The sequence below is a fragment of the Andrena cerasifolii genome, chromosome 2 (genome assembly GCF_050908995.1).
Source record: "Andrena cerasifolii isolate SP2316 chromosome 2, iyAndCera1_principal, whole genome shotgun sequence".
Taxonomy (NCBI): Eukaryota; Metazoa; Arthropoda; class Insecta; order Hymenoptera; family Andrenidae; genus Andrena; species Andrena cerasifolii.
Window position 1 is genome coordinate 8,999,166 of NC_135119.1, and position 10,963 is coordinate 9,010,128.

Here is a 10,963-nt window from a genome sequence, read left to right on the forward strand (position 1 = left end):
GAACCAGCAACTCGTGGACGGTGCGCATCCGCCAAGTTGCTGGTATGCTGCCTACATATTTACACCTGTCGAAGGACTATGTTCCTTGTCGGGATGTTATTCAGCACAGGAGGAGTATCTATGTTTCTGAAACACATTTTTTAATCTCAAATCCCCCACGGGGGTCGCTGAACAAATCTGGCCCCAACTAACTACCGATCAGAGTTTTATGAATATTCTGAAAATCAAAAACAAGCGGCGGTTAAATGTGTAATAGAAAAAAGTTACTTAGAAACGTGTCCCCATGACAACAGATACAAAAATCATTGAAATCGGCGCTGAAAAACCTTTTCCGCACAGTTACCAAAACCGTTTGTACCAATATATATATCACTGGAAACATTATGTACTCGTGAAAAATTATTTTCAATTCAAAGTTATGTTCAAATTCACGCGGGTACTTATAATAAGTGGCCGAGCATTGGGAGCTAGTAAACTGAATCGAATTATCGAATGGAAATTATAAAGAAGGTAGCCTTAATGTTAACAAAGCAATTTGAATAATGCTAATCAATTCGCTGGTGACTACAAAGACCTGTTGACAATGTAATTCTCTCTTTTCAGTCTTCTCATCGACGTTTATGTGTATCTTCGGCATTAACATTTCAATATCTATTGTAATAATAATATACCTGGGATTCGTGTTTGATTACTTTTAGATCAAGAGAGAAAAACGTAAGCCTCTTTAGCTCAGTGGCAGAGCACTGGTCTCGTAAACCAGGGGTCGTGAGTTCAAACCTCACAGGAGGCAATGTTCTTTTTTTTCGTTGCCAATGCTCGCTTCTTTCCATAATGTTTACACGTGAATCGCCGACTTTCGAAAAATACTCTACAACTCCTTTCTTAAATTAACTCTTAATTTTATCTGCAGTCTCCTGACATTCCAAGCTACGCGATATAAGTAGTTATTACGAGCAAAATTAAAAGGGTTGGGAACGTCATTTCTTTCTCACCCCCTCGGTTTTACTCACAAGACTTACAGGTACAAACAAAATTTTATCGTGGATCAAAATAGTCCCTGCACCCAGCGATTGAAGTTTAATCGTGTCAGAAAAAACCTTCGATGGCGAAGAGGCCGGCAGTTGGCTGTATAACCTCCGTTTCGGTTCAGAATTTAGTTCGTACATATTTTAGAGTAACGTTTTATTATGGGTTTTCATCTTCTTGTGGTCTGAGATTCTGATTTTCTTGAAGAAGTGATATTAGCAGAAAGTGATGTAAGCAGCTTGGCACCTACGTGGGTTGGGTCCAAATTGACCCTGCGTCCGTCGGGCAAGGGATAACGAATGAACATCATAATTGGGTGGTGTCAATTATAAGAAATCGGTCTGCAAATGTCGCGATTCCGAATTCAGGCGGCGTGGCGGAGTCTGCGGGTGCGTTCCACCTATGTGTACATACCACGAACCTGTGCATTCTCGATATTCAGGAGTAACACCGACCGGGAGAGCCGTACTGTTTCCGTAAAATGCCTGTAAAGTGGGGAACCGGAGGTTACCGTGCATATATAGCAATGCTTCGGGGTATTCAGGAGAATCGTGACAGGGGTAGAGACGTTTTTCCTCCCGTCCTCATGACGAACAGCGAGAATCGAGAGCGAACGGAATGTTAATCCTTGCATTAGACTAGACGTTAGCTGTACAGTTTGGGGAAGAAATTGGCGGTGCAACCAGCAAGGGGCTGATTTCTTGAGCAAAACAAGTCGGAAGCGCAGGATCAATCTTTTTCGTTAGACTGTATGTTTCTTGGAGAGCCTGATTTCAAGATGGGTTGGAGTACACGCTTAGTGGTTAACTGTATATACAGCTCTTAAAAACTCTTTTTAACCTATTTGTAAATTTTGCACCTATAGGGTAATTCCGGTAGAGATGCGCCACGCTTTTAAAATCGTCTGAAACTTAAATATTTTAAAAGTACGGAATATTAGACTTTTCGATTCGTGTAGTCAACTGTCTTCTCTAGGAGATGTAATGATCATGAACACAATATCTTTATAAATACCTACGGAAATAAGTAAATGAAATTTTGGGATACGGTTCATCTCTCGCTTATTGCTACGGGTGAGTTCGGCCACTTCGATAAAAGTTATATTCTTTCATTAAATTGACTTGTAGCAATTATTTTTATCGATAAGATTGTTTCGTTAAGAAAAGAAAGATTAATTTTATTCGTAACATTATTATAATTACTAAATATACTCCCTGTCATTTAAGGGGAGGTTGCGGTCTAAAAATCGATTTTTTTTTATTTCATTCTTCGAATGTTCAACCTTTTAGGAATATATGTTTAAAAGGATAGTTTGAAATTCATAAAATTTCCAAAGTTATAGGCATTTGAGTAGCGGCAAATGCATGGGTAATACCCGGCCACTCGGCACCCACGTAAAACTTTAAACGCGTTTTTCTCGAAACAGTGTTCTGAAAATCGGTGGGACCTGTATCTCCAAAAGTTATTATCCGATTCCACTGAAATCTTTTTTATTTTGAAGAATATACTTCTAGATGGGGGGGGGGGGGTCAGAAAAAATTAAAGAAATTGAAAATTTATAAATTTTAAAGGCGTTGAAGGACGCAAATTATAGTGAAAAAGTGATTTCAAACTTCAAGTGTCGTTATTTTCTAAGAAATGTCATTTTTGTATTTTTTTTTCTGGTTCGTTTCTAGCTAGTTTTGTTGTATATTATTTTACATTATTTTATATTATTTTAAATGATATTACATTATTTTACATTATTTTACATTATTTTATATTATGTTAAATGATATTACATTATTTTACATTATTTTACATTATTTTACATTATTTTACATTATTTTACATTATTTTACATTATTTTATATTATTTTAAATGATATTACATTATTTTACATTATTTTACATTATTTTACATTATTTTACATTATTTTATATTATTTTAAATGATATTACATTATTTTACATTATTTTACATTATTTTACATTATTTTACATTATTTTACATTATTTTATATTATTTTAAATGATATTACATTATTTTACATTATTTTACATTATTTTACATTATTTTACATTATTTTACACTATTTTACACTATTCTACATTATTCTACATTATTCTACATTATTCTACATTATTCTACATTTTTCTACATTTTTCTACATTTTTCTACATTTTTCTACATTTTTCTACATTTTTCTACATTTTTCTACATTTTTCTACATTTTTCTACATTTTTCTACATTTTTCTACATTTTTCTACATTTTTCTACATTTTTCTACATTTTTCTACATTTTTCTACATTTTTCTACATTTTTCTACATTATTCTACATTATTGACGATGTGCAGGCCCACCGGTTCGTAAACTTTTGTGCTGTTGAGTATTCACAAGCGATAAATAATAGGCGTTCGTCATGTAGATACTGCCATTGTTTACCGTATGGACTAAAGTGCTTGAGACACTATGCCATTAGTAGAAAGATTGCGATATTGGATTGACAGTAATAGATGTCACCTCGAACGGTTCTTACGAAGGCAAATTCAATCCATCGCTTTTAAAATTCAAACGACGTTTATTATCAGTTTAGTTCGGGAGTGTTGTCAACTGCACCGTACATGGTGCAATGGTTTCAAAACGGTTTCAGTGATGTATTTCGCGCTGCACCAACAACGTTGTTTCCGATTTGAGGTTGGATAAATCCACGCACACAACTATATTTACCAGTCGCGAGAACCAATAACTGATAAATGTCACAGATACTGTAAACCACTGTGCAATTTTAATAAATCGTTATTTATTAAATTGATCTGGTACCTCTTGAAATTTATTAAAAGCAAACTACTGAATGAATCTTTTTCAAACTTTCGGGATTTTTTATTAGATATTTAAGGAACAGGAACTGTTTGTTTGGAATTTATTTAAAGCAGATTGACAAGCTGCGCACGACCAGTAACTTTGCGCTGCAAAAAATCTGTTAATCTGTGTCTTTTAAAATGAAAACACCAAAATTTTTCAGAAACTATATGCGGATGACTATGGCACGTCGGGAGATTTATTTGATTGGTCGTTGTCATCTATTTCTTTTTCAACGAAAGAGGTTAACTCACTAGAACCAAATTTCACAATTTCTTTCAAAGGTTCGCCATTTTGTAGTTTCTAAAACTTTTTGGTTTTTTAATATCAGAAGAACTGTTTCTTTAAAAACCATTTCAGCGGAAAATTTTTGCAGCGCTGAGTTACTGGTCCCGTACAGCTTATAAGCCTGCTTAAAATAAATTTCAAAAAATATATTCATGTAACTGAAGTACCCAATAGAAAGTCCTGAAATTCTCAAAAAAATTCATTGAGTAGTTTGCTTTTAATAAATTCCCAAAGATACATTTCCTTTCGGGCCGTTACCCTGTTGTCCCCCTTAAACAAATCGACTCAAGTATTCCCAACGAAATTATTAAAAAAAATACTGCCAAACAATACAATCAGCCACGTACATTTGTCAGCACCTAGAGGTCTATAGGGTCTATAGGGGCAGTGCACAACGTAATCCAAGGCTCAGGTCATCGATTCAGTAAATTGTAACATATAGTTACTCCACGCCATGAATACTAATGTGTTAAACGCACAGGGTGCACTACTCATATTTTCATGAGAAAATCAAGTTCAAACTTTTGTCTTCCCCAGATGCTATGCATATCTAAATTTACACGCAAACCGAGGCCAACAACTTGTAACAATATTTAAAAATTGTCAGACACGTATAGGTACGTATTAGGGTGGTCCTTATTTTTCAACTTTAAAATTTGTATTGTCTGACCATCTTAAAATCTATTTAACAAAAAAAAAATATCCTCTTGTTTTTTATTTGTATATTTTGATATATGAAGGTCGCTCAAGGACTATATATTTCGCATGTACTATGTTTGGTAACTGCGACTTTCCATAATTGTCACTTGTCAATTTTAATGAAACGGGGCCCATATTTATATAGCAGCATCCGAAACCATGCTTTTATCTATACGTGTAACAATCTGAATATGTAGAATGTACGTCAAAGTTTTGCGTCTGCATCTGATTCGAGAGCTGCTGATGAGAGAAATTTAAACGTGCATATAAAGCCTTATGCCATAACACAGTACAGTACACACTCGTTATAAACCCGTTTCGAATACGCGATGTGTGCCTGAATTTTAATGTTATACTCTCACTTAAAAGTTAATAAAATTATTTTGTCTCTGTTGCACAAATTTCTGTCAATTTATACCAAAATCGTAATATTTAAATGCCACTGAATGTCACTTTCTAGTTTCTTAATGTTAGTTAGTTTTTAGTCATTTAGTTAGTTATTTAGTTACGGTTAGGCTTCAAACAGTATTGTGCTGCAGCCTCGCCATTTACTTCGCTTGTCTTTACGTATCATTTTCTTCTCTGGACGTGTCAAGTAATAAAGACGAATAATAATAATAATAATAATAATAACTGCAAGATTCTCAGTCGCATTTCCCCTGTACCTTAAATGTCCAGGTATTGGGACATTTACCTTACACTGTCAGCCGATGCAGCCGCGTAGGTACCTAGCAAGTGTCCCCCGCCATCTCCGCGCTGACGGGCGCGAAAAATGGCGAAATTGCTTATCGCGCCTTCACGAGGCTCCCATAATTCTTCGCTAACTTCCGGCGGCGGAAAAACCGAAAATTATGCCGGCTACGTAGGGCACATAGGCACGTTTAAGCAGATAGACACATACAGGTATATACGGTGGCGCGTCGAAGCGTGAGGGGCATACCGCGTAGGTCCGATTCGCTCGGTCGCCAGCCAGCGAGCGGGCGGTTACTCACGTTGCGGGTATTCGCCGCGCATTCTCGCCGCTAGTATTCTAGTATTCTACGCCGTGCTCGGGGCACCCTCGGAACTACGAGCCTACGTGACCGGCATCGGCGTCGCGGCTCTTTCGAGAAAGGCGCCTTCCAATCTACGAATTGCAAAATATTCCGCAATTACGGAACTCGCCGCGGCGTACGTGGCGCGCGTTCCTCGCGCGGCGAGGAATCAGGGCTGCTTGTGATATGCCGTTTCTTCTGGAGGCCAACGGATGCGCGGAGGGTGGTGATGACTGTTTCGCTTGGTCGCTTCCGAGTGTTCAGTCCTCCACAAAGAAATGGTAAGAGATCGAAGGTAAAGTTACATTTTTCTAAGAGAAAAAGGCCACCTTTTTTCTTTATAAATAATAAACGGGGTATCGGAATAAAAGAAGCCCTCGTTCAACGATGTGGAATCTTATTACGATCCTGCGTGCAAAATTGGAAGTGAATTGGTCGAACGTAGCGCGAGTTTTCAGGCCCACCGTTTGGCCGTCTAAAATCGAGAGACTTTCGGATATGTGTGCATAACTTGCGAAAAACAACAGTTTTTTAACTGAAACTTTTTTTTTAAGTAGTTCATAATACTATGTAAAGATAGTAAAAAAACGGGAAATTTTCACCAGGCCGTTGACTTGTAAAAAAATCCACAAAATATACACGTATTCCGAGGGTTCAAACGGGCGCATTACTAGAGTTTTCCCTATCCGTTGCATGCCCGCCGCTTCGTTGGCTGCGAGCACCCCCGTCCGCGCGGCTCGTAGAAGACGCTATGGATGCTCGCGTCCTCGGATCGGGGCATCGCTGCTCTAGAGCGTAACATCTGGACGTACGTACATAGGCTGATAAACACAATACCCTCCTTTGCGTGCCGCAGTCGGGTGAAAACTAAAAGAAAGTTTTGATAGCAATATTAGTGCGATGTTTCGTGCTATATAATTATAGACGATTGCTTATTTATATACATATACAGTCGAACCTCGATAACTCGAAAACCTCTATAAGACGAAAATCTTCTTCATTCCCTTCCTCGCCTCTGTAAACACCTCTACAAGTCTATAAAACTTCCTTGACACGAACAATATTTTGCACGTTAAATTATGTATTTCACCTCTACAACTCGAATTAAAAGAACTCCGACCTCTACAAGTCGAAGTTTACTTCCACATATGTACCTATTACGAAATTTGATTTTCGTAAATTTAAATAAATTTATTACTTTCGCGAAATTTATTTTCGTAGAAACATCTGAAAATATTGAGGAAAATATTTTCTCTGCATTGTTCACGATTAAAAATGCTATTGATTTACAATACACCAAAAGTCTAGGACAAAGCAAAATCACAAATTTGTTTAACGCGTGGTAGCGTAATATTTCCAGTATAAAATGTGTCTTATAATTATTTTTATATATGCAGGTATATGTAGCACATAAGTTCTAGGTATATTTGATTATAGGTATACAATAAACAATTGACCTTCGGAGCTTGAATTTGTCTTGATTCACAGCTTCACAAGTCGAAAAATTAACAGTCGCGCAAAGCCTCTGTAAGTCGAATTTTCGTTTGCTGAGCCTCTCGATGAGCCGAAGCCTCTATAATTCCAAGATTCTTTCCCTTCCCTTGAGATTCGAGTTATCGAGGTTCTACTGTATAACATAAAAAATAACTCTAAAAATGTCTACACTGAGAACTTAAATATAAATGCAAAATTCTGACGAAACACAGACTACCATCGCAAACGAGAATTTTCTGTACGTTCTTCGACGAATTCCTTACCGCAATAGCGTTCGTAGCAAATTTTCGTAAATGCTAGAGGGGCGCTATTTAGCTCCGTATCTAATGTAGTTCTTCTTCCGTCTAATTTAACTCTGACGCACGCAATCATTGAAAGAAGAAACCTTGAAGCAAGGGGTTCACTTCGACGAGGATCCGTGGTGCCGCAGCTTCGCCATCTTCGTTTCCCCCCAAGTTCTCGAAAAGCTACAGTTGCCTGGCGCGGTGTCCCACATTCCCCCGCCCAGCGCGCGGCGTCGCTTTATTCAGCAGCGCAAATATTAAAGCGAGCCTTACTCCAGCGAATCGTATACCGTTAGCGCGTATATTCAGTAACGGTTTGGGCCGCCAGGTAATTGCGAGCGAGTAAACGCGCCCGCGCGGACGATACCTCCGCGGTGGCGATGAGGATGATGACGGCTGAATGCGCCGCTCAGAAACGGACCTGAAAATATCTGTGAAGAGCTGGGCGTGCGCGTCTCTATCAGCCACTGAGTATGAAAGTGGCCTAAGTCAGAAATACATGTATATACATATGCGTGTAACAAAAAACTATATATATTTATTTCTCTCTCACTTCCAGATGTTCGGACTGTTGTGCTTTCATGTATTAACCCAGGGCTGCGCAGGGAGCTTTCAGCGCCTAGCTGCGAGCAACCCGCCTGTCCCGTTGCTGAGGTTAGAATCTGTTGAAAAAAGGAAAACTACTTTTTCGGTCCTAATCGTGTCTTGGTTAATTAAATAAATAACACTTCGTTTATATGAACTTAGGTTTTCTATAATTAAATGAAATAGATTCGTTTTGGAAAAAGATATCGCGACGGTTGTCTTTACTACAGGTTCAAAACCAGGACTGACTGTGTATCGGTTTCGTCGACGACCACAACAGTCCGGAGCATCCAAAAAAAATAATAATAAGGAAACCAAGCTACGCCTTGGCCCGCGCGTCGATCCACGGACTGCTCTCTAGGAGAATACATAGTTTTAAATATATACATTTCCAATAGAATCGGTGAGGCGAACTGCAGTAGTGTACGTGCATCTGGTATGACTCGAACCCAGCTACGTACACTACTGCAGCTCTCCTCACCGATTCTAACCTCAGCAACGGGGCAGGCGGGTTGCTCGCAGCTAGGCGCTAAAAACGGCTCCCTGTGCACCCCTGTATTAATCCCTAACTGCTATACTGTTTTTTCTTTTTTCAAACGTAACTGGTACACTGGGGTCATGGCAAACCCCAAATAAAAAAGGACACAGAAATTTGTAAAGTCGACACTAGATCAATCTCCACGAATATTTTGTTCCTGGGTAACGTATAAAATAATAGGAACGTAGAGAGTTAAACTATTATTATAAAATTAATTAGAAACTCAGTTTGCCAACTTAAGACACCCGAGAATTTCGCAGCGAGCTCTGGTTGCTCGGGGTCATGACCGACCCCAGGATACCGGTTAAGGGTTAAAGAGGCGCAGATAAAAGAGAAGCTCGATTTTCACAGATTCTCGAGCCAAACTCGTAATTACCGGCACGTTGATACGTACAGTATGTATTGTGCACACGCGGGATCGTTGACTTATCGTCGTACGGCGAAGCTAGGCGAAACCGCTTCTCAGTCACGTGCACGCGCGATGCAACGAGACTAAGCGACATCTCCCGACGCTCTTTATTCGTGGGCCGACTGTTACGCGCGGCACGGTGTATCGCAATACGCGATAAACCGCTTATCTCACCGGCTACGACACAACGTCGCAATGTCGGCCGGTTCAGACTGAGGGGGGAGGGAACGGAGGACGACTTATCGGTATTGACACGCGAGGGCAACGTGACTTTCTAGCAAGCCACGATCGATATAAAATGTTTCTTTTACGTGTTGCACGCCTGTAGGTAAACGTGCAACGGGTGGAAGAAATCTAGTGAGGCACTGACACAGCTAGGGGTACTGCGTTGGCCTTTTAGGTGCGTGGGATGTATCTTGAGTTGCTGGTTATTCGGCCAATGTGACGGTCTCTTTGATTCGAGATAAGAAATCAGGTGGGAAGAAGGGAAAACGGATTTTGTGGGGAATGCAGAAGGCGATAAGTTAGTAGTGTTGGGCTATCCCAAACACGGTCGCTTAAATGCTACTCTCGGAGATGCAGAAACAGCTCTGGGTTCGCTCCCGACTGTCGGTCCTGGCCATCCGGGGTACCCCCCTCCTGACCCTGGGCCCAATGTCTTTGACGATCCTCTACCAACGCAACAGATAGTGTCGGTTTATTCAAGATCCAACTGACGCGCTGCGGCCTCAGAGTCTCCTCTATAGCAGCATTGAAACCACGCAAGATGGAGTAGTGAGCATTTAATCTCTTTCTAGGAGACCACCGTGCAGGCCACAGGGTGGACGGAAAGCAGAGTAGTTAGGGTCTGAAAGATCACGGTCTTAACTCGATGGGATCACCGTAAGGAATTTTTTGCTATTCGGCAGGCCACGAATTATAAACGTTCGCAACCGGGGAAACCCTACCCGTAAGGTTGCCAGCAGCAAGCAACGCACCAGGAGAAAAACGGTCACCCATCTTTCCCCGGCACGCGCCCCACGATGCTTAACGTCGGTGATCGAACGAGAACCGGTGTTTCCATCGCGGCCACCGCCGCTGGCTCTACCAACGCAACAATTGCCATCTAGCCCTCTCATATCTCCAGCTCTTCCTATCGCGAGACGTAAACCGCCGTACCGCGACAAACACAAGGCGCGGCCCGCCAATATCCTACAGTAGGCTGAGGAGACAGTTTAGTAGTCCAGTGAAATTAGACGGAATACAGTGGTCCTCGGATTATTGACACGCTTTTTTCCCCGGATCATTAGGAAAGACCTACCCACCCCACAGTTTTGTTTCCTCGGTGCGAACGAGGGCCTTCGGTCCCCGGTAGACCGCCCGTTCACTGCCGAGAGCAATAAAACCGTTGGGTCAGGTAAAACACCCAGTGGAGAAAAATAAAATGTTCATGTTTTTGATGAATGTTGATGAAAGTATTACTCATGGATTTTTTAGGATTTTCCAATGAAAATGAGTTCAAATATGGAGAGATTCCGTCCATTTTTAGTGAACGTCTCTACGTTCACTAAATGTTGTAATTCACGCACTGGAAAGTGTCTCCTTTTTAAAATTATTACGCACCATGTAATAATGCAGAAGAGAATTTAAATGGAGAATATCAACGACTTCGCCAAATTGTAAAGTGTTTGCTGAAGATTGCTTGAATGCAGCCTCATTTTCGTCGACATGAACTCACCAATCCATCGGTAATACTCCCGTCAAAGTGGCGATCTTTATTATT

At 40.2% G+C, this 10,963-nt stretch overlaps 1 non-coding gene across 1 annotated transcript; it reads left to right on the plus strand.

Annotated features, from left to right (window-relative positions):
* Positions 1-718: 718 nt before the first annotated feature.
* Trnat-cgu (transfer RNA threonine (anticodon CGU)) lies at positions 719-790 on the plus strand. The gene has a single exon. It is a non-coding gene; the product is annotated as a tRNA-Thr (tRNA).
* The last annotated feature ends 10,173 nt before the right edge of the window (positions 791-10,963 follow it).